Consider the following 23540-nt stretch of genomic DNA (forward strand, 5'->3'; position numbering starts at 1 on the left):
CCTTCGGCCGCCGGAGGAAGACAGTGTTCCAAGATCAGGCCTTCAAATCTGGCACCAAGCTCATGGTATACAGGGCTGTAGTGATATCCGGCCTCCTGGGTGGCTCAGAGACATGGACCATATACAGCAATCACCTCAAATCGCTGGAGAAATACCACAACATCCTGCAAATCCCCTGGGAGGATAGACGCTTCAACGTCAGTGCTCTCGATCAAGCCAACATCCCCAGCATCGAAGCACTGACCACACTCGACCAGCTCCATTGGGCGGGCCACATTGTCCGCATTCTCGACACAAGACTCCCAAAACAAGCGCTCTACTAGGAATCCTAGACGGCAAGTGAGCCGCAGGTGGGCAGAGGGAACGTTTCAAGGACATCCTCAAAGCCTCCTTGATAAAGTGCAACATCCCCACCGACACCTGGGAATCTCTTGCCAAAGAGCGCCCTAAGTGGAGGAAGAGCATCCGGGAGGGCGCTGAGCACCTCGAGTCTCGCCGCCGAGAACATGCAGAAAACAAGCGCAGGCAGCGGAAGGAGCGTGCGGCAAACCAGACTCCCCACCCACCCTTTCCTTTAACCACTGTCTGCCCCAGCTGTGACAGAGACTGTAATTCCTGTATTGGACTGAACAGCCACCTGAGAACTCACTTTTCGAGTGGAAGCAAGTCTTCCTCGATTTCGAGGGGCTGCCTCTGGTGATGACTGGAGCAGTGGTTAATCACTCCCATCCACCACGTGACCCCGCGGCCCAATCCGCTCACTAGAGCAGCTGTCAATCACACGCAACCGCAGCCAGCCATGTCTAAGCACAAGGAGGTGCAATTCATCAGTTCCAACACCAGCAGCAGAGTGGCGCAGCGGAAGCGTGCTGGGCCCATAACCCAGAGGTCGATGGATCGAAACCATCCTCTGCTAAAGGCAACTTTTAATGTGGTTGCAGCCAACACTTGCACTGCAACGAATCCCAGCCTTGACAAGGATGCATCTCTAAAATCATTCTCTTTCAATTAATTTGAGGAGCTTTGGTGACAGAGCACACTCATAAAATATGAGCTTGATATTAAAAGTCTTATTGTTTCCTCTTCTTTTACTAAATAAGTTTTGCTGATCTGCAAGCAAATCGGAATATGATGCTGTGGCAATAACTGCGATCTGGCTCAAAGGGCAGGCGTGGGCCGTAAATATAGCTGGATATCGGGTGTACATGAATGGTAGCAGTTGGGGTGGCAGTATTGGTTAAGGACAATGTTAGTGTTGACGAGAGAGGATGTCCTGTAAATATTGCAGGATACAGGCTGTTGGGCCTTCGGCCGCCGGAGGAAGACAGTGTTCCAAGATCAGGCCTTCAAATCTGGCACCAAGCTCATGGTATACAGGGCTGTAGTGATATCCGGCCTCCTGGGTGGCTCAGAGACATGGACCATATACAGCAATCACCTCAAATCGCTGGAGAAATACCACAACATCCTGCAAATCCCCTGGGAGGATAGACGCTTCAACGTCAGTGCTCTCGATCAAGCCAACATCCCCAGCATCGAAGCACTGACCACACTCGACCAGCTCCATTGGGCGGGCCACATTGTCCGCATTCTCGACACAAGACTCCCAAAACAAGCGCTCTACTAGGAATCCTAGACGGCAAGTGAGCCGCAGGTGGGCAGAGGGAACGTTTCAAGGACATCCTCAAAGCCTCCTTGATAAAGTGCAACATCCCCACCGACACCTGGGAATCTCTTGCCAAAGAGCGCCCTAAGTGGAGGAAGAGCATCCGGGAGGGCGCTGAGCACCTCGAGTCTCGCCGCCGAGAACATGCAGAAAACAAGCGCAGGCAGCGGAAGGAGCGTGCGGCAAACCAGACTCCCCACCCACCCTTTCCTTTAACCACTGTCTGCCCCAGCTGTGACAGAGACTGTAATTCCTGTATTGGACTGAACAGCCACCTGAGAACTCACATTTAGAGTGGAAGCAAGTCTTCCTCGATTTCGAGGGGCTGCCTCTGGTGATGACTGGAGCAGTGGTTAATCACGCCCATCCACCACGTGACCCCGCGGCCCAATCCGCTCACTAGAGCAGCTGTCAATCACACGCAACCGCAGCCAGCCATGTCCAAGCACAAGGAGGTGCAATTCATCAGTTCCAACACCAGCAGCAGAGTGGCGCAGCGGAAGCGTGCTGGGCCCATAACCCAGAGGTCGATGGATCGAAACCATCCTCTGCTAAAGGCAACTTTTAATGTGGTTGCAGCCAACACTTGCACTGCAACGAATCCCAGCCTTGACAAGGATGCATCTCTAAAATCATTCTCTTTCAATTAATTTGAGGAGCTTTGGCTGACAGAGCACACTCATAAAATATGAGCTTGATATTAAAAGTCTTATTGTTTCCTCTTCTTTTACTAAATAAGTTTTGCTGATCTGCAAGCAAATCGGAATATGATGCTGTGGCAATAACTGGGATCTGGCTCAAAGGGCAGGCGTGGGCCGTAAATATAGCTGGATATCGGGTGTACATGAATGGTAGCAGTTGGGGTGGCAGTATTGGTTGAGGACAATGTTAGTGTTGACGAGAGAGGATGTCCTGTAAATATTGCAGGATACAGGCTGTTGGGCCTTCGGCCGCCGGAGGAAGACAGTGTTCCAAGATCAGGCCTTCAAATCTGGCACCAAGCTCATGGTATACAGGGCTGTAGTGATATCCGGCCTCCTGGGTGGCTCAGAGACATGGACCATATACAGCAATCACCTCAAATCGCTGGAGAAATACCACAACATCCTGCAAATCCCCTGGGAGGATAGACGCTTCAACGTCAGTGCTCTCGATCAAGCCAACATCCCCAGCATCGAAGCACTGACCACACTCGACCAGCTCCATTGGGCGGGCCACATTGTCCGCATTCTCGACACAAGACTCCCAAAACAAGCGCTCTACTAGGAATCCTACACGGCAAGTGAGCCGCAGGTGGGCAGAGGGAACGTTTCAAGGACATCCTCAAAGCCTCCTTGATAAAGTGCAACATCCCCACCGACACCTGGGAATCTCTTGCCAAAGAGCGCCCTAAGTGGAGGAAGAGCATCCGGGAGGGCGCTGAGCACCTCGAGTCTCGCCGCCGAGAACATGCAGAAAACAAGCGCAGGCAGCGGAAGGAGCGTGCGGCAAACCAGACTCCCCACCCACCCTTTCCTTTAACCACTGTCTGCCCCAGCTGTGACAGAGACTGTAATTCCTGTATTGGACTGAACAGCCACCTGAGAACTCACTTTTAGAGTGGAAGCAAGTCTTCCTCGATTTCGAGGGGCTGCCTCTGGTGATGACTGGGGCAGTGGTTAATCACGCCCATCCACCACGTGACCCCGCGGCCCAATCCGCTCACTAGAGCAGCTGTCAATCACACGCAACCGCAGCCAGCCATGTCCAAGCACAAGGAGGTGCAATTCATCAGTTCCAACACCAGTAGCAGAGTGGCGCAGCGGAAGCGTGCTGGGCCCATAACCCAGAGGTCGATGGATCGAAACCATCCTCTGCTAAAGGCAACTTTTAATGTGGTTGCAGCCAACACTTGCACTGCAATTAATCCCAGCCTTGACAAGGATGCATCTCTAAAATCATTCTCTTTCAATTAATTTGAGGAGCTTTGGCTGATAGAGCACACTCATAAAATATGAGCTTGATATTAAAAGTCTTATTGTTTCCTCTTCTTTTACTAAATAAGTTTTGCTGATCTGCAAGCAAATCGGAATATGATGCTGTGGCAATAACTGGGATCTGGCTCAAAGGGCAGGCGTGGGCCGTAAATATAGCTGGATATCGGGTGTACATGAATGGTAGCAGTTGAGGTGGCAGTATTGGTTAAGGACAATGTTAGTGTTGACGAGAGAGGATGTCCTGTAAATATTGCAGGATACAGGCTGTTGGGCCTTCGGCCGCCGGAGGAAGACAGTGTTCCAAGATCAGGCCTTCAAATCTGGCACCAAGCTCATGGTATACAGGGCTGTAGTGATATCCGGCCTCCTGGGTGGCTCAGAGACATGGACCATATACAGCAATCACCTCAAATCGCTGGAGAAATACCACAACATCCTGCAAATCCCCTGGGAGGATAGACGCTTCAACGTCAGTGCTCTCGATCAAGCCAACATCCCCAGCATCGAAGCACTGACCACACTCGACCAGCTCCATTGGGCGGGCCACATTGTCCGCATTCTCGACACAAGACTCCCAAAACAAGCGCTCTACTAGGAATCCTAGACGGCAAGTGAGCCGCAGGTGGGCAGAGGGAACGTTTCAAGGACATCCTCAAAGCCTCCTTGATAAAGTGCAACATCCCCACCGACACCTGGGAATCTCTTGCCAAAGAGCGCCCTAAGTGGAGGAAGAGCATCCGGGAGGGCGCTGAGCACCTCGAGTCTCGCCGCCGAGAACATGCAGAAAACAAGCGCAGGCAGCGGAAGGAGCGTGCGGCAAACCAGACTCCCCACCCACCCTTTCCTTTAACCACTGTCTGCCCCAGCTGTGACAGAGACTGTAATTCCTGTATTGGACTGAACAGCCACCTGAGAACTCACTTTTCGAGTGGAAGCAAGTCTTCCTCGATTTCGAGGGGCTGCCTCTGGTGATGACTGGAGCAGTGGTTAATCACTCCCATCCACCACGTGACCCCGCGGCCCAATCCGCTCACTAGAGCAGCTGTCAATCACACGCAACCGCAGCCAGCCATGTCCAAGCACAAGGAGGTGCAATTCATCAGTTCCAACACCAGCAGCAGAGTGGCGCAGCGGAAGCGTGCTGGGCCCATAACCCAGAGGTCGATGGATCGAAACCATCCTCTGCTAAAGGCAACTTTTAATGTGGTTGCAGCCAACACTTGCACTGCAACGAATCCCAGCCTTGACAAGGATGCATCTCTAAAATCATTCTCTTTCAATTAATTTGAGGAGCTTTGGCTGACAGAGCACACTCATAAAATATGAGCTTGATATTAAAAGTCTTATTGTTTCCTCTTCTTTTACTAAATAAGTTTTGCTGATCTGCAAGCAAATCGGAATATGATGCTGTGGCAATAACTGCGATCTGGCTCAAAGGGCAGGCGTGGGCCGTAAATATAGCTGGATATCGGGTGTACATGAATGGTAGCAGTTGGGGTGGCAGTATTGGTTAAGGACAATGTTAGTGTTGACGAGAGAGGATGTCCTGTAAATATTGCAGGATACAGGCTGTTGGGCCTTCGGCCGCCGGAGGAAGACAGTGTTCCAAGATCAGGCCTTCAAATCTGGCACCAAGCTCATGGTATACAGGGCTGTAGTGATATCCGGCCTCCTGGGTGGCTCAGAGACATGGACCATATACAGCAATCACCTCAAATCGCTGGAGAAATACCACAACATCCTGCAAATCCCCTGGGAGGATAGACGCTTCAACGTCAGTGCTCTCGATCAAGCCAACATCCCCAGCATCGAAGCACTGACCACACTCGACCAGCTCCATTGGGCGGGCCACATTGTCCGCATTCTCGACACAAGACTCCCAAAACAAGCGCTCTACTAGGAATCCTAGACGGCAAGTGAGCCGCAGGTGGGCAGAGGGAACGTTTCAAGGACATCCTCAAAGCCTCCTTGATAAAGTGCAACATCCCCACCGACACCTGGGAATCTCTTGCCAAAGAGCGCCCTAAGTGGAGGAAGAGCATCCGGGAGGGCGCTGAGCACCTCGAGTCTCGCCGCCGAGAACATGCAGAAAACAAGCGCAGGCAGCGGAAGGAGCGTGCGGCAAACCAGACTCCCCACCCACCCTTTCCTTTAACCACTGTCTGCCCCAGCTGTGACAGAGACTGTAATTCCTGTATTGGACTGAACAGCCACCTGAGAACTCACATTTAGAGTGGAAGCAAGTCTTCCTCGATTTCGAGGGGCTGCCTCTGGTGATGACTGGAGCAGTGGTTAATCACGCCCATCCACCACGTGACCCCGCGGCCCAATCCGCTCACTAGAGCAGCTGTCAATCACACGCAACCGCAGCCAGCCATGTCCAAGCACAAGGAGGTGCAATTCATCAGTTCCAACACCAGCAGCAGAGTGGCGCAGCGGAAGCGTGCTGGGCCCATAACCCAGAGGTCGATGGATCGAAACCATCCTCTGCTAAAGGCAACTTTTAATGTGGTTGCAGCCAACACTTGCACTGCAACTAATCCCAACCTTGACAAGGATGCATCTCTAAAATCATTCTCTTTCAATTAATTTGAGGAGCTTTGGCTGACAGAGCACACTCATAAAATATGAGCTTGATATTAAAAGTCTTATTGTTTCCTCTTCTTTTACTAAATAAGTTTTGCTGATCTGCAAGCAAATCGGAATATGATGCTGTGGCAATAACTGCGATCTGGCTCAAAGGGCAGGCGTGGGCCGTAAATATAGCTGGATATCGGGTGTACATGAATGGTAGCAGTTGAGGTGGCAGTATTGGTTAAGGACAATGTTAGTGTTGACGAGAGAGGATGTCCTGTAAATATTGCAGGATACAGGCTGTTGGGCCTTCGGCCGCCGGAGGAAGACAGTGTTCCAAGATCAGGCCTTCAAATCTGGCACCAAGCTCATGGTATACAGGGCTGTAGTGATATCCGGCCTCCTGGGTGGCTCAGAGACATGGACCATATACAGCAATCACCTCAAATCACTGGAGAAATACCACAACATCCTGCAAATCCCCTGGGAGGATAGACGCTTCAACGTCAGTGCTCTCGATCAAGCCAACATCCCCAGCATCGAAGCACTGACCACACTCGACCAGCTCCATTGGGCGGGCCACATTGTCCGCATTCTCGACACAAGACTCCCAAAACAAGCGCTCTACTAGGAATCCTAGACGGCAAGTGAGCCGCAGGTGGGCAGAGGGAACGTTTCAAGGACATCCTCAAAGCCTCCTTGATAAAGTGCAACATCCCCACCGACACCTGGGAATCTCTTGCCAAAGAGCGCCCTAAGTGGAGGAAGAGCATCCGGGAGGGCGCTGAGCACCTCGAGTCTCGCCGCCGAGAACATGCAGAAAACAAGCGCAGGCAGCGGAAGGAGCGTGCGGCAAACCAGACTCCCCACCCACCCTTTCCTTTAACCACTGTCTGCCCCAGCTGTGACAGAGACTGTAATTCCTGTATTGGACTGAACAGCCACCTGAGAACTCACATTTAGAGTGGAAGCAAGTCTTCCTCGATTTCGAGGGGCTGCCTCTGGTGATGACTGGAGCAGTGGTTAATCACGCCCATCCACCACGTGACCCCGCGGCCCAATCCGCTCACTAGAGCAGCTGTCAATCACACGCAACCGCAGCCAGCCATGTCCAAGCACAAGGAGGTGCAATTCATCAATTCCAACACCAGCAGCAGAGTGGCGCAGCGGAAGCGTGCTGGGCCCATAACCCAGAGGTCGATGGATCGAAACCATCCTCTGCTAAAGGCAACTTTTAATGTGGTTGCAGCCAACACTTGCACTGCAATTAATCCCAACCTTGACAAGGATGCATCTCTAAAATCATTCTCTTTCAATTAATTTGAGGAGCTTTGGCTGACAGAGCACACTCATAAAATATGAGCTTGATATTAAAAGTCTTATTGTTTCCTCTTCTTTTACTAAATAAGTTTTGCTGATCTGCAAGCAAATCGGAATATGATGCTGTGGCAATAACTGGGATCTGGCTCAAAGGGCAGGCGTGGGCCGTAAATATAGCTGGATATCGGGTGTACATGAATGGTAGCAGTTGGGGTGGCAGTATTGGTTAAGGACAATGTTAGTGTTGACGAGAGAGGATGTCCTGTAAATATTGCAGGATACAGGCTGTTGGGCCTTCGGCCGCCGGAGGAAGACAGTGTTCCAAGATCAGGCCTTCAAATCTGGCACCAAGCTCATGGTATACAGGGCTGTAGTGATATCCGGCCTCCTGGGTGGCTCAGAGACATGGACCATATACAGCAATCACCTCAAATCACTGGAGAAATACCACAACATCCTGCAAATCCCCTGGGAGGATAGACGCTTCAACGTCAGTGCTCTCGATCAAGCCAACATCCCCAGCATCGAAGCACTGACCACACTCGACCAGCTCCATTGGGCGGGCCATATTGTCCGCATTCTCGACACAAGACTCCCAAAACAAGCGCTCTACTAGGAATCCTAGACGGCAAGTGAGCCGCAGGTGGGCAGAGGGAACGTTTCAAGGACATCCTCAAAGCCTCCTTGATAAAGTGCAACATCCCCACCGACACCTGGGAATCTCTTGCCAAAGAGCGCCCTAAGTGGAGGAAGAGCATCCGGGAGGGCGCTGAGCACCTCGAGTCTCGCCGCCGAGAACATGCAGAAAACAAGTGCAGGCAGCGGAAGGAGCGTGCGGCAAACCAGACTCCCCACCCACCCTTTCCTTTAACCACTGTCTGCCCCAGCTGTGACAGAGACTGTAATTCCTGTATTGGACTGAACAGCCACCTGAGAACTCACATTTAGAGTGGAAGCAAGTCTTCCTCGATTTCGAGGGGCTGCCTCTGGTGATGACTGGAGCAGTGGTTAATCACGCCCATCCACCACGTGACCCCGCGGCCCAATCCGCTCACTAGAGCAGCTGTCAATCACACGCAACCGCAGCCAGCCATGTCCAAGCACAAGGAGGTGCAATTCATCAGTTCCAACACCAGCAGCAGAGTGGCGCAGCGGCAGCGTGCTGGGCCCATAACCCAGAGGTCGATGGATCGAAACCATCCTCTGCTAAAGGCAACTTTTAATGTGGTTGCAGCCAACACTTGCACTGCAACTGATCCCAGCCTTGACAAGGATGCATCTCTAAAATCATTCTCTTTCAATTAATTTGAGGAGCTTTGGCTGACAGAGCACACTCATAAAATATGAGCTTGATATTAAAAGTCTTATTGTTTCCTCTTCTTTTACTAAATAAGTTTTGCTGATCTGCAAGCAAATCGGAATATGATGCTGTGGCAATAACTGCGATCTGGCTCAAAGGGCAGGCGTGGGCCGTAAATATAGCTGGATATCGGGTGTACATGAATGGTAGCAGTTGAGGTGGCAGTATTGGTTAAGGACAATGTTAGTGTTGACGAGAGAGGATGTCCTGTAAATATTGCAGGATACAGGCTGTTGGGCCTTCGGCCGCCGGAGGAAGACAGTGTTCCAAGATCAGGCCTTCAAATCTGGCACCAAGCTCATGGTATACAGGGCTGTAGTGATATCCGGCCTCCTGGGTGGCTCAGAGACATGGACCATATACAGCAATCACCTCAAATCACTGGAGAAATACCACAACATCCTGCAAATCCCCTGGGAGGATAGACGCTTCAACGTCAGTGCTCTCGATCAAGCCAACATCCCCAGCATCGAAGCACTGACCACACTCGACCAGCTCCATTGGGCGGGCCACATTGTCTGCATTCTTAACACAAGACTCCAAAAACAAGCGCTCTACTAGGAATCCTACACGGCAAGTGAGCCGCAGGTGGGAAGAGGGAACGTTTCAAGGACATCCTCAAAGCCTCCTTGATAAAGTGCAACATCCCCACCGACACCTGGGAATCTCTTGCCAAAGAGCGCCCTAAGTGGAGGAAGAGCATCCGGGAGGGCGCTGAGCACCTCGAGTCTCGCCGCCGAGAACATGCAGAAAACAAGCGCAGGCAGCGGAAGGAGCGTGCGGCAAACCAGACTCCCCACCCACCCTTTCCTTTAACCACTGTCTGCCCCAGCTGTGACAGAGACTGTAATTCCTGTATTGGACTGAACAGCCACCTGAGAACTCACATTTAGAGTGGAAGCAAGTCTTCCTCGATTTCGAGGGGCTGCCTCTGGTGATGACTGGAGCAGTGGTTAATCACGCCCATCCACCACGTGGCCCCGCGGCCCAATCCGCTCACTAGAGCAGCTGTCAATCACACGCAACCGCAGCCAGCCATGTCCAAGCACAAGGAGGTGCAATTCATCAGTTCCAACACCAGCAGCAGAGTGGCGCAGCGGAAGCGTGCTGGGCCCATAACCCAGAGGTCGATGGATCGAAACCATCCTCTGCTAAAGGCAACTTTTAATGTGGTTGCAGCCAACACTTGCACTGCAACTAATCCCAACCTTGACAAGGATGCATCTCTAAAATCATTCTCTTTCAATTAATTTGAGGAGCTTTGGCTGACAGAGCACACTCATAAAATATGAGCTTGATATTAAAAGTCTTATTGTTTCCTCTTCTTTTACTAAATAAGTTTTGCTGATCTGCAAGCAAATCGGAATATGATGCTGTGGCAATAACTGCGATCTGGCTCAAAGGGCAGGCGTGGGCCGTAAATATAGCTGGATATCGGGTGTACATGAATGGTAGCAGTTGGGGTGGCAGTATTGGTTAAGGACAATGTTAGTGTTGACGAGAGAGGATGTCCTGTAAATATTGCAGGATACAGGCTGTTGGGCCTTCGGCCGCCGGAGGAAGACAGTGTTCCAAGATCAGGCCTTCAAATCTGGCACCAAGTTCATGGTATACAGGGCTGTAGTGATATCCGGCCTCCTGGGTGGCTCAGAGACATGGACCATATACAGCAATCACCTCAAATCGCTGGAGAAATACCACAACATCCTGCAAATCCCCTGGGAGGATAGACGCTTCAACGTCAGTGCTCTCGATCAAGCCAACATCCCCAGCATCGAAGCACTGACCACACTCGACCAGCTCCATTGGGCGGGCCACATTGTCCGCATTCTCGACACAAGATTCCCAAAACAAGCGCTCTACTAGGAATCCTAGACGGCAAGTGAGCCGCAGGTGGGCAGAGGGAACGTTTCAAGGACATCCTCAAAGCCTCCTTGATAAAGTGCAACATCCCCACCGACACCTGGGAATCTCTTGCCAAAGAGCGCCCTAAGTGGAGGAAGAGCATCCGGGAGGGCGCTGAGCACCTCGAGTCTCGCCGCCGAGAACATGCAGAAAACAAGCGCAGGCAGCGGAAGGAGCGTGCGGCAAACCAGACTCCCCACCCACCCTTTCCTTTAACCACTGTCTGCCCCAGCTGTGACAGAGACTGTAATTCCTGTATTGGACTGAACAGCCACCTGAGAACTCACTTTTCGAGTGGAAGCAAGTCTTCCTCGATTTCGAGGGGCTGCCTCTGGTGATGACTGGAGCAGTGGTTAATCACTCCCATCCACCACGTGACCCCGCGGCCCAATCCGCTCACTAGAGCAGCTGTCAATCACACGCAACCGCAGCCAGCCATGTCCAAGCACAAGGAGGTGCAATTCATCAGTTCCAACACCAGCAGCAGAGTGGCGCAGCGGGAGCGTGCTGGGCCCATAACCCAGAGGTCGATGGATCGAAACCATCCTCTGCTAAAGGCAACTTTTAATGTGGTTGCAGCCAACACTTGCACTGCAACTAATCCCAGCCTTGACAAGGATGCATCTCTAAAATCATTCTCTTTCAATTAATTTGAGGAGCTTTGGCTGATAGAGCACACTCATAAAATATGAGCTTGATATTAAAAGTCTTATTGTTTCCTCTTCTTCTACTAAATAAGTTTTGCTGATCTGCAAGCAAATCGGAATATGATGCTGTGGCAATAACTGGGATCTGGCTCAAAGGGCAGGCGTGGGCCGTAAATATAGCTGGATATCGGGTGTACATGAATGGTAGCAGTTGAGGTGGCAGTATTGGTTAAGGACAATGTTAGTGTTGACGAGAGAGGATGTCCTGTAAATATTGCAGGATACAGGCTGTTGGGCCTTCGGCCGCCGGAGGAAGACAGTGTTCCAAGATCAGGCCTCAAATCTGGCACCAAGCTCATGGTATACAGGGCTGTAGTGATATCCGGCCTCCTGGGTGGCTCAGAGACATGGACCATATACAGCAATCACCTGAAATCACTGGAGAAATACCACAACATCCTGCAAATCCCCTGGGAGGATAGACGCTTCAACGTCAGTGCTCTCGATCAAGCCAACATCCCCAGCATCGAAGCACTGACCACACTCGACCAGCTCCATTGGGCGGGCCACATTGTCCGCATTCTCGACACAAGACTCCCAAAACAAGCGCTCTACTAGGAATCCTAGACGGCAAGTGAGCCGCAGGTGGGCAGAGGGAACGTTTCAAGGACATCCTCAAAGCCTCCTTGATAAAGTGCAACATCCCCACCGACACCTGGGAATCTCTTGCCAAAGAGCGCCCTAAGTGGAGGAAGAGCATCCGGGAGGGCGCTGAGCACCTCGAGTCTCGCCGCCGAGAACATGCAGAAAACAAGCGCAGGCAGCGGAAGGAGCGTGCGGCAAACCAGACTCCCCACCCACCCTTTCCTTTAACCACTGTCTGCCCCAGCTGTGACAGAGACTGTAATTCCTGTATTGGACTGAACAGCCACCTGAGAACTCACATTTAGAGTGGAAGCAAGTCTTCCTCGATTTCGAGGGGCTGCCTCTGGTGATGACTGGAGCAGTGGTTAATCACTCCCATCCACCACGTGACCCCGCGGCCCAATCCGCTCACTAGAGCAGCTGTCAATCACACGCAACCGCAGCCAGCCATGTCCAAGCACAAGGAGGTGCAATTCATCAGTTCCAACACCAGCAGCAGAGTGGCGCAGCGGAAGCGTGCTGGGCCCATAACCCAGAGGTCGATGGATCGAAACCATCCTCTGCTAAAGGCAACTTTTAATGTGGTTGCAGCCAACACTTGCACTGCAACTAATCCCAGCCTTGACAAGGATGCATCTCTAAAATCATTCTCTTTCAATTAATTTGAGGAGCTTTGGCTGATAGAGCACACTCATAAAATATGAGCTTGATATTAAAAGTCTTATTGTTTCCTCTTCTTCTACTAAATAAGTTTTGCTGATCTGCAAGCAAATCGGAATATGATGCTGTGGCAATAACTGGGATCTGGCTCAAAGGGCAGGCGTGGGCCGTAAATATAGCTGGATATCGGGTGTACATGAATGGTAGCAGTTGAGGTGGCAGTATTGGTTAAGGACAATGTTAGTGTTGACGAGAGAGGATGTCCTGTAAATATTGCAGGATACAGGCTGTTGGGCCTTCGGCCGCCGGAGGAAGACAGTGTTCCAAGATCAGGCCTCAAATCTGGCACCAAGCTCATGGTATACAGGGCTGTAGTGATATCCGGCCTCCTGGGTGGCTCAGAGACATGGACCATATACAGCAATCACCTGAAATCACTGGAGAAATACCACAACATCCTGCAAATCCCCTGGGAGGATAGACGCTTCAACGTCAGTGCTCTCGATCAAGCCAACATCCCCAGCATCGAAGCACTGACCACACTCGACCAGCTCCATTGGGCGGGCCACATTGTCCGCATTCTCGACACAAGACTCCCAAAACAAGCGCTCTACTAGGAATCCTAGACGGCAAGTGAGCCGCAGGTGGGCAGAGGGAACGTTTCAAGGACATCCTCAAAGCCTCCTTGATAAAGTGCAACATCCCCACCGACACCTGGGAATCTCTTGCCAAAGAGCGCCCTAAGTGGAGGAAGAGCATCCGGGAGGGCGCTGAGCACCTCGAGTCTCGCCGCCGAGAACATGCAGAAAACAAGCGCAGGCAGCGGAAGGAGCGTGCGGCAAACCAGACTCCCCACCCACCCTTTCCTTTAACCACTGTCTGCCCCAGCTGTGACAGAGACTGTAATTCCTGTATTGGACTGAACAGCCACCTGAGAACTCACTTTTCGAGTGGAAGCAAGTCTTCCTCGATTTCGAGGGGCTGCCTCTGGTGATGACTGGAGCAGTGGTTAATCACTCCCATCCACCACGTGACCCCGCGGCCCAATCCGCTCACTAGAGCAGCTGTCAATCACACGCAACCGCAGCCAGCCATGTCCCAGCACAAGGAGGTGCAATTCATTATTTCCAACACCAGCAGCAGAGTGGCGCAGCGGAAGCGTGCTGGGCCCATAACCCAGAGGTCGATGGATCGAAACCATCCTCTGCTAAAGGCAACTTTTAATGTGGTTGCAGCCAACACTTGCACTGCAACTAATCCCAGCCTTGACAAGGATGCATCTCTAAAATCATTCTCTTTCAATTAATTTGAGGAGCTTTGGCTGATAGAGCACACTCATAAAATATGAGCTTGATATTAAAAGTCTTATTGTTTCCTCTTCTTTTACTAAATAAGTTTTGCTGATCTGCAAGCAAATCGGAATATGATGCTGTGGCAATAACTGGGATCTGGCTCAAAGGGCAGGCGTGGGCCGTAAATATAGCTGGATATCGGGTGTACATGAATGGTAGCAGTTGAGGTGGCAGTATTGGTTAAGGACAATGTTAGTGTTGACGAGAGAGGATGTCCTGTAAATATTGCAGGATACAGGCTGTTGGGCCTTCGGCCGCCGGAGGAAGACAGTGTTCCAAGATCAGGCCTTCAAATCTGGCACCAAGCTCATGGTATACAGGGCTGTAGTGATATCCGGCCTCCTGGGTGGCTCAGAGACATGGACCATATACAGCAATCACCTCAAATCACTGGAGAAATACCACAACATCCTGCAAATCCCCTGGGAGGATAGACGCTTCAACGTCAGTGCTCTCGATCAAGCCAACATCCCCAGCATCGAAGCACTGACCACACTCGACCAGCTCCATTGGGCGGGCCACATTGTCCGCATTCTCGACACAAGACTCCCAAAACAAGCGCTCTACTAGGAATCCTACACGGCAAGTGAGCCGCAGGTGGGCAGAGGGAACGTTTCAAGGACATCCTCAAAGCCTCCTTGATAAAGTGCAACATCCCCACCGACACCTGGGAATCTCTTGCCAAAGAGCGCCCTAAGTGGAGGAAGAGCATCCGGGAGGGCGCTGAGCACCTCGAGTCTCGCCGCCGAGAACATGCAGAAAACAAGCGCAGGCAGCGGAAGGAGCGTGCGGCAAACCAGACTCCCCACCCACCCTTTCCTTTAACCACTGTCTGCCCCAGCTGTGACAGAGACTGTAATTCCTGTATTGGACTGAACAGCCACCTGAGAACTCACATTTAGAGTGGAAGCAAGTCTTCCTCGATTTCGAGGGACTGCCTCTGGTGATGACTGGAGCAGTGGTTAATCACGCCCATCCACCACGTGACCCCGCGGCCCAATCCGCTCACTAGAGCAGCTGTCAATCACACGCAACCGCAGCCAGCCATGTCCAAGCACAAGGAGGTGCAATTCATCAGTTCCAACACCAGCAGCAGAGTGGCGCAGCGGCAGCGTGCTGGGCCCATAACCCAGAGGTCGATGGATCGAAACCATCCTCTGCTAAAGGCAACTTTTAATGTGGTTGCAGCCAACACTTGCACTGCAACTAATCCCAGCCTTGACAAGGATGCATCTCTCAAATCATTCTCTTTCAATTAATTTGAGGAGCTTTGGCTGACAGAGCACACTCATAAAATATGAGCTTGATATTAAAAGTCTTATTGTTTCCTCTTCTTTTACTAAATAAGTTTTGCTGATCTGCAAGCAAATCGGAATATGATGCTGTGGCAATAACTGCGATCTGGCTCAAAGGGCAGGCGTGGGCCGTAAATATAGCTGGATATCGGGTGTACATGAATGGTAGCAGTTGAGGTGGCAGTATTGGTTAAGGACAATGTTAGTGTTGACGAGAGAGGATGTCCTGTAAATATTGCAGGATACAGGCTGTTGGGCCTTCGGCCGCCGGAGGAAGACAGTGTTCCAAGATCAGGCCTTCAAATCTGGCACCAAGCTCATGGTATACAGGGCTGTAGTGATATCCGGCCTCCTGGGTGGCTCAGAGACATGGACCATATACAGCAATCACCTCAAATCACTGGAGAAATACCACAACATCCTGCAAATCCCCTGGGAGGATAGACGCTTCAACGTCAGTGCTCTCGATCAAGCCAACATCCCCAGCATCGAAGCACTGACCACACTCGACCAGCTCCATTGGGCGGGCCACATTGTCTGCATTCTTAACACAAGACTCCAAAAACAAGCGCTCTACTAGGAATCCTACACGGCAAGTGAGCCGCAGGTGGGAAGAGGGAACGTTTCAAGGACATCCTCAAAGCCTCCTTGATAAAGTGCAACATCCCCACCGACACCTGGGAATCTCTTGCCAAAGAGCGCCCTAAGTGGAGGAAGAGCATCCGGGAGGGCGCTGAGCACCTCGAGTCTCGCCGCCGAGAACATGCAGAAAACAAGCGCAGGCAGCGGAAGGAGCGTGCGGCAAACCAGACTCCCCACCCACCCTTTCCTTTAACCACTGTCTGCCCCAGCTGTGACAGAGACTGTAATTCCTGTATTGGACTGAACAGCCACCTGAGAACTCACATTTAGAGTGGAAGCAAGTCTTCCTCGATTTCGAGGGGCTGCCTCTGGTGATGACTGGAGCAGTGGTTAATCACGCCCATCCACCACGTGGCCCCGCGGCCCAATCCGCTCACTAGAGCAGCTGTCAATCACACGCAACCGCAGCCAGCCATGTCCAAGCACAAGGAGGTGCAATTCATCAGTTCCAACACCAGCAGCAGAGTGGCGCAGCGGAAGCGTGCTGGGCCCATAACCCAGAGGTCGATGGATCGAAACCATCCTCTGCTAAAGGCAACTTTTAATGTGGTTGCAGCCAACACTTGCACTGCAACTAATCCCAACCTTGACAAGGATGCATCTCTAAAATCATTCTCTTTCAATTAATTTGAGGAGCTTTGGCTGACAGAGCACACTCATAAAATATGAGCTTGATATTAAAAGTCTTATTGTTTCCTCTTCTTTTACTAAATAAGTTTTGCTGATCTGCAAGCAAATCGGAATATGATGCTGTGGCAATAACTGCGATCTGGCTCAAAGGGCAGGCGTGGGCCGTAAATATAGCTGGATATCGGGTGTACATGAATGGTAGCAGTTGGGGTGGCAGTATTGGTTAAGGACAATGTTAGTGTTGACGAGAGAGGATGTCCTGTAAATATTGCAGGATACAGGCTGTTGGGCCTTCGGCCGCCGGAGGAAGACAGTGTTCCAAGATCAGGCCTTCAAATCTGGCACCAAGTTCATGGTATACAGGGCTGTAGTGATATCCGGCCTCCTGGGTGGCTCAGAGACATGGACCATATACAGCAATCACCTCAAATCGCTGGAGAAATACCACAACATCCTGCAAATCCCCTGGGAGGATAGACGCTTCAACGTCAGTGCTCTCGATCAAGCCAACATCCCCAGCATCGAAGCACTGACCACACTCGACCAGCTCCATTGGGCGGGCCACATTGTCCGCATTCTCGACACAAGATTCCCAAAACAAGCGCTCTACTAGGAATCCTAGACGGCAAGTGAGCCGCAGGTGGGCAGAGGGAACGTTTCAAGGACATCCTCAAAGCCTCCTTGATAAAGTGCAACATCCCCACCGACACCTGGGAATCTCTTGCCAAAGAGCGCCCTAAGTGGAGGAAGAGCATCCGGGAGGGCGCTGAGCACCTCGAGTCTCGCCGCCGAGAACATGCAGAAAACAAGCGCAGGCAGCGGAAGGAGCGTGCGGCAAACCAGACTCCCCACCCACCCTTTCCTTTAACCACTGTCTGCCCCAGCTGTGACAGAGACTGTAATTCCTGTATTGGACTGAACAGCCACCTGAGAACTCACTTTTCGAGTGGAAGCAAGTCTTCCTCGATTTCGAGGGGCTGCCTCTGGTGATGACTGGAGCAGTGGTTAATCACTCCCATCCACCACGTGACCCCGCGGCCCAATCCGCTCACTAGAGCAGCTGTCAATCACACGCAACCGCAGCCAGCCATGTCCAAGCACAAGGAGGTGCAATTCATCAGTTCCAACACCAGCAGCAGAGTGGCGCAGCGGGAGCGTGCTGGGCCCATAACCCAGAGGTCGATGGATCGAAACCATCCTCTGCTAAAGGCAACTTTTAATGTGGTTGCAGCCAACACTTGCACTGCAACTAATCCCAGCCTTGACAAGGATGCATCTCTAAAATCATTCTCTTTCAATTAATTTGAGGAGCTTTGGCTGATAGAGCACACTCATAAAATATGAGCTTGATATTAAAAGTCTTATTGTTTCCTCTTCTTCTACTAAATAAGTTTTGCTGATCTGCAAGCAAATCGGAATATGATGCTGTGGCAATAACTGGGATCTGGCTCAAAGGGCAGGCGTGGGCCGTAAATATAGCTGGATATCGGGTGTACATGAATGGTAGCAGTTGAGGTGGCAGTATTGGTTAAGGACAATGTTAGTGTTGACGAGAGAGGATGTCCTGTAAATATTGCAGGATACAGGCTGTTGGGCCTTCGGCCGCCGGAGGAAGACAGTGTTCCAAGATCAGGCCTCAAATCTGGCACCAAGCTCATGGTATACAGGGCTGTAGTGATATCCGGCCTCCTGGGTGGCTCAGAGACATGGACCATATACAGCAATCACCTGAAATCACTGGAGAAATACCACAACATCCTGCAAATCCCCTGGGAGGATAGACGCTTCAACGTCAGTGCTCTCGATCAAGCCAACATCCCCAGCATCGAAGCACTGACCACACTCGACCAGCTCCATTGGGCGGGCCACATTGTCCGCATTCTCGACACAAGACTCCCAAAACAAGCGCTCTACTAGGAATCCTAGACGGCAAGTGAGCCGCAGGTGGGCAGAGGGAACGTTTCAAGGACATCCTCAAAGCCTCCTTGATAAAGTGCAACATCCCCACCGACACCTGGGAATCTCTTGCCAAAGAGCGCCCTAAGTGGAGGAAGAGCATCCGGGAGGGCGCTGAGCACCTCGAGTCTCGCCGCCGAGAACATGCAGAAAACAAGCGCAGGCAGCGGAAGGAGCGTGCGGCAAACCAGACTCCCCACCCACCCTTTCCTTTAACCACTGTCTGCCCCAGCTGTGACAGAGACTGTAATTCCTGTATTGGACTGAACAGCCACCTGAGAACTCACATTTAGAGTGGAAGCAAGTCTTCCTCGATTTCGAGGGGCTGCCTCTGGTGATGACTGGAGCAGTGGTTAATCACTCCCATCCACCACGTGACCCCGCGGCCCAATCCGCTCACTAGAGCAGCTGTCAATCACACGCAACCGCAGCCAGCCATGTCCAAGCACAAGGAGGTGCAATTCATCAGTTCCAACACCAGCAGCAGAGTGGCGCAGCGGAAGCGTGCTGGGCCCATAACCCAGAGGTCGATGGATCGAAACCATCCTCTGCTAAAGGCAACTTTTAATGTGGTTGCAGCCAACACTTGCACTGCAACTAATCCCAGCCTTGACAAGGATGCATCTCTAAAATCATTCTCTTTCAATTAATTTGAGGAGCTTTGGCTGATAGAGCACACTCATAAAATATGAGCTTGATATTAAAAGTCTTATTGTTTCCTCTTCTTCTACTAAATAAGTTTTGCTGATCTGCAAGCAAATCGGAATATGATGCTGTGGCAATAACTGGGATCTGGCTCAAAGGGCAGGCGTGGGCCGTAAATATAGCTGGATATCGGGTGTACATGAATGGTAGCAGTTGAGGTGGCAGTATTGGTTAAGGACAATGTTAGTGTTGACGAGAGAGGATGTCCTGTAAATATTGCAGGATACAGGCTGTTGGGCCTTCGGCCGCCGGAGGAAGACAGTGTTCCAAGATCAGGCCTCAAATCTGGCACCAAGCTCATGGTATACAGGGCTGTAGTGATATCCGGCCTCCTGGGTGGCTCAGAGACATGGACCATATACAGCAATCACCTGAAATCACTGGAGAAATACCACAACATCCTGCAAATCCCCTGGGAGGATAGACGCTTCAACGTCAGTGCTCTCGATCAAGCCAACATCCCCAGCATCGAAGCACTGACCACACTCGACCAGCTCCATTGGGCGGGCCACATTGTCCGCATTCTCGACACAAGACTCCCAAAACAAGCGCTCTACTAGGAATCCTAGACGGCAAGTGAGCCGCAGGTGGGCAGAGGGAACGTTTCAAGGACATCCTCAAAGCCTCCTTGATAAAGTGCAACATCCCCACCGACACCTGGGAATCTCTTGCCAAAGAGCGCCCTAAGTGGAGGAAGAGCATCCGGGAGGGCGCTGAGCACCTCGAGTCTCGCCGCCGAGAACATGCAGAAAACAAGCGCAGGCAGCGGAAGGAGCGTGCGGCAAACCAGACTCCCCACCCACCCTTTCCTTTAACCACTGTCTGCCCCAGCTGTGACAGAGACTGTAATTCCTGTATTGGACTGAACAGCCACCTGAGAACTCACATTTAGAGTGGAAGCAAGTCTTCCTCGATTTCGAGGGGCTGCCTCTGGTGATGACTGGAGCAGTGGTTAATCACTCCCATCCACCACGTGACCCCGCGGCCCAATCCGCTCACTAGAGCAGCTGTCAATCACACGCAACCGCAGCCAGCCATGTCCAAGCACAAGGAGGTGCAATTCATCAGTTCCAACACCAGCAGCAGAGTGGCGCAGCGGAAGCGTGCTGGGCCCATAACCCAGAGGTCGATGGATCGAAACCATCCTCTGCTAAAGGCAACTTTTAATGTGGTTGCAGCCAACACTTGCACTGCAACTAATCCCAGCCTTGACAAGGATGCATCTCTAAAATCATTCTCTTTCAATTAATTTGAGGAGCTTTGGCTGATAGAGCACACTCATAAAATATGAGCTTGATATTAAAAGTCTTATTGTTTCCTCTTCTTCTACTAAATAAGTTTTGCTGATCTGCAAGCAAATCGGAATATGATGCTGTGGCAATAACTGGGATCTGGCTCAAAGGGCAGGCGTGGGCCGTAAATATAGCTGGATATCGGGTGTACATGAATGGTAGCAGTTGAGGTGGCAGTATTGGTTAAGGACAATGTTAGTGTTGACGAGAGAGGATGTCCTGTAAATATTGCAGGATACAGGCTGTTGGGCCTTCGGCCGCCGGAGGAAGACAGTGTTCCAAGATCAGGCCTCAAATCTGGCACCAAGCTCATGGTATACAGGGCTGTAGTGATATCCGGCCTCCTGGGTGGCTCAGAGACATGGACCATATACAGCAATCACCTGAAATCACTGGAGAAATACCACAACATCCTGAAAATCCCCTGGGAGGATAGACGCTTCAACGTCAGTGCTCTCGATCAAGCCAACATCCCCAGCATCGAAGCACTGACCACACTCGACCAGCTCCATTGGGCGGGCCACATTGTCCGCATTCTCGACACAAGACTCCCAAAACAAGCGCTCTACTAGGAATCCTAGACGGCAAGTGAGCCGCAGGTGGGCAGAGGGAACGTTTCAAGGACATCCTCAAAGCCTCCTTGATAAAGTGCAACATCCCCACCGACACCTGGGAATCTCTTGCCAAAGAGCGCCCTAAGTGGAGGAAGAGCATCCGGGAGGGCGCTGAGCACCTCGAGTCTCGCCGCCGAGAACATGCAGAAAACAAGCGCAGGCAGCGGAAGGAGCGTGCGGCAAACCAGACTCCCCACCCACCCTTTCCTTTAACCACTGTCTGCCCCAGCTGTGACAGAGACTGTAATTCCTGTATTGGACTGAACAGCCACCTGAGAACTCACTTTTCGAGTGGAAGCAAGTCTTCCTCGATTTCGAGGGGCTGCCTCTGGTGATGACTGGAGCAGTGGTTAATCACTCCCATCCACCACGTGACCCCGCGGCCCAATCCGCTCACTAGAGCAGCTGTCAATCACACGCAACCGCAGCCAGCCATGTCCCAGCACAAGGAGGTGCAATTCATCAGTTCCAACACCAGCAGCAGAGTGGCGCAGCGGAAGCGTGCTGGGCCCATAACCCAGAGGTCGATGGATCGAAACCATCCTCTGCTAAAGGCAACTTTTAATGTGGTTGCAGCCAACACTTGCACTGCAACTAATCCCAGCCTTGACAAGGATGCATCTCTAAAATCATTCTCTTTCAATTAATTTGAGGAGCTTTGGCTGATAGAGCACACTCATAAAATATGAGCTTGATATTAAAAGTCTTATTGTTTCCTCTTCTTTTACTAAATAAGTTTTGCTGATCTGCAAGCAAATCGGAATATGATGCTGTGGCAATAACTGGGATCTGGCTCAAAGGGCAGGCGTGGGCCGTAAATATAGCTGGATATCGGGTGTACATGAATGGTAGCAGTTGAGGTGGCAGTATTGGTTAAGGACAATGTTAGTGTTGACGAGAGAGGATGTCCTGTAAATATTGCAGGATACAGGCTGTTGGGCCTTCGGCCGCCGGAGGAAGACAGTGTTCCAAGATCAGGCCTTCAAATCTGGCACCAAGCTCATGGTATACAGGGCTGTAGTGATATCCGGCCTCCTGGGTGGCTCAGAGACATGGACCATATACAGCAATCACCTCAAATCACTGGAGAAATACCACAACATCCTGCAAATCCCCTGGGAGGATAGACGCTTCAACGTCAGTGCTCTCGATCAAGCCAACATCCCCAGCATCGAAGCACTGACCACACTCGACCAGCTCCATTGGGCGGGCCACATTGTCCGCATTCTCGACACAAGACTCCCAAAACAAGCGCTCTACTAGGAATCCTACACGGCAAGTGAGCCGCAGGTGGGCAGAGGGAACGTTTCAAGGACATCCTCAAAGCCTCCTTGATAAAGTGCAACATCCCCACCGACACCTGGGAATCTCTTGCCAAAGAGCGCCCTAAGTGGAGGAAGAGCATCCGGGAGGGCGCTGAGCACCTCGAGTCTCGCCGCCGAGAACATGCAGAAAACAAGCGCAGGCAGCGGAAGGAGCGTGCGGCAAACCAGACTCCCCACCCACCCTTTCCTTTAACCACTGTCTGCCCCAGCTGTGACAGAGACTGTAATTCCTGTATTGGACTGAACAGCCACCTGAGAACTCACATTTAGAGTGGAAGCAAGTCTTCCTCGATTTCGAGGGACTGCCTCTGGTGATGACTGGAGCAGTGGTTAATCACGCCCATCCACCACGTGACCCCGCGGCCCAATCCGCTCACTAGAGCAGCTGTCAATCACACGCAACCGCAGCCAGCCATGTCCAAGCACAAGGAGGTGCAATTCATCAGTTCCAACACCAGCAGCAGAGTGGCGCAGCGGAAGCGTGCTGGGCCCATAACCCAGAGGTCGATGGATCGAAACCATCCTCTGCTAAAGGCAACTTTTAATGTGGTTGCAGCCAACACTTGCACTGCAACTAATCCCAACCTTGACAAGGATGCATCTCTAAAATCATTCTCTTTCAATTAATTTGAGGAGCTTTGGCTGACAGAGCACACTCATAAAATATGAGCTTGATATTAAAAGTCTTATTGTTTCCTCTTCTTTTACTAAATAAGTTTTGCTGATCTGCAAGCAAATCGGAATATGATGCTGTGGCAATAACTGCGATCTGGCTCAAAGGGCAGGCGTGGGCCGTAAATATAGCTGGATATCGGGTGTACATGAATGGTAGCAGTTGGGGTGGCAGTATTGGTTAAGGACAATGTTAGTGTTGACGAGAGAGGATGTCCTGTAAATATTGCAGGATACAGGCTGTTGGGCCTTCGGCCGCCGGAGGAAGACAGTGTTCCAAGATCAGGCCTTCAAATCTGGCACC

At 51.5% G+C, this 23540-nt stretch overlaps 14 non-coding genes across 14 annotated transcripts; all 14 read left to right on the forward strand.

Moving 5' to 3' along the window:
* The first annotated feature begins 844 nt into the window (after positions 1 to 844).
* trnam-cau (transfer RNA methionine (anticodon CAU)) lies at positions 845 to 916 on the forward strand. Its single transcript has one exon. It is a non-coding gene; the product is annotated as a tRNA-Met (tRNA).
* Positions 917 to 2148: 1232 nt separating this feature from the next.
* On the forward strand, positions 2149 to 2220 carry trnam-cau (transfer RNA methionine (anticodon CAU)). The gene has a single exon. It is a non-coding gene; the product is annotated as a tRNA-Met (tRNA).
* A 1233-nt stretch (positions 2221 to 3453) lies between these two features.
* On the forward strand, positions 3454 to 3525 carry trnam-cau (transfer RNA methionine (anticodon CAU)). Its single transcript has one exon. It is a non-coding gene; the product is annotated as a tRNA-Met (tRNA).
* Positions 3526 to 4758: 1233 nt separating this feature from the next.
* Positions 4759 to 4830, forward strand: trnam-cau (transfer RNA methionine (anticodon CAU)). Its single transcript has one exon. It is a non-coding gene; the product is annotated as a tRNA-Met (tRNA).
* A 1233-nt stretch (positions 4831 to 6063) lies between these two features.
* On the forward strand, positions 6064 to 6135 carry trnam-cau (transfer RNA methionine (anticodon CAU)). The gene has a single exon. It is a non-coding gene; the product is annotated as a tRNA-Met (tRNA).
* Positions 6136 to 7368: 1233 nt separating this feature from the next.
* On the forward strand, positions 7369 to 7440 carry trnam-cau (transfer RNA methionine (anticodon CAU)). Its single transcript has one exon. It is a non-coding gene; the product is annotated as a tRNA-Met (tRNA).
* Positions 7441 to 9978: 2538 nt separating this feature from the next.
* Positions 9979 to 10050, forward strand: trnam-cau (transfer RNA methionine (anticodon CAU)). Its single transcript has one exon. It is a non-coding gene; the product is annotated as a tRNA-Met (tRNA).
* Positions 10051 to 12587: 2537 nt separating this feature from the next.
* Positions 12588 to 12659, forward strand: trnam-cau (transfer RNA methionine (anticodon CAU)). Its single transcript has one exon. It is a non-coding gene; the product is annotated as a tRNA-Met (tRNA).
* A 1232-nt stretch (positions 12660 to 13891) lies between these two features.
* trnam-cau (transfer RNA methionine (anticodon CAU)) lies at positions 13892 to 13963 on the forward strand. Its single transcript has one exon. It is a non-coding gene; the product is annotated as a tRNA-Met (tRNA).
* A 2538-nt stretch (positions 13964 to 16501) lies between these two features.
* Positions 16502 to 16573, forward strand: trnam-cau (transfer RNA methionine (anticodon CAU)). Its single transcript has one exon. It is a non-coding gene; the product is annotated as a tRNA-Met (tRNA).
* A 2537-nt stretch (positions 16574 to 19110) lies between these two features.
* trnam-cau (transfer RNA methionine (anticodon CAU)) lies at positions 19111 to 19182 on the forward strand. Its single transcript has one exon. It is a non-coding gene; the product is annotated as a tRNA-Met (tRNA).
* Positions 19183 to 20414: 1232 nt separating this feature from the next.
* Positions 20415 to 20486, forward strand: trnam-cau (transfer RNA methionine (anticodon CAU)). Its single transcript has one exon. It is a non-coding gene; the product is annotated as a tRNA-Met (tRNA).
* Positions 20487 to 21718: 1232 nt separating this feature from the next.
* On the forward strand, positions 21719 to 21790 carry trnam-cau (transfer RNA methionine (anticodon CAU)). Its single transcript has one exon. It is a non-coding gene; the product is annotated as a tRNA-Met (tRNA).
* Positions 21791 to 23023: 1233 nt separating this feature from the next.
* trnam-cau (transfer RNA methionine (anticodon CAU)) lies at positions 23024 to 23095 on the forward strand. The gene has a single exon. It is a non-coding gene; the product is annotated as a tRNA-Met (tRNA).
* Positions 23096 to 23540: the final 445 nt, after the last annotated feature.

Source organism: Pristiophorus japonicus, unplaced genomic scaffold (assembly GCF_044704955.1).
Source record: "Pristiophorus japonicus isolate sPriJap1 unplaced genomic scaffold, sPriJap1.hap1 HAP1_SCAFFOLD_539, whole genome shotgun sequence".
NCBI lineage: Eukaryota > Metazoa > Chordata > Chondrichthyes > Pristiophoridae > Pristiophorus > Pristiophorus japonicus.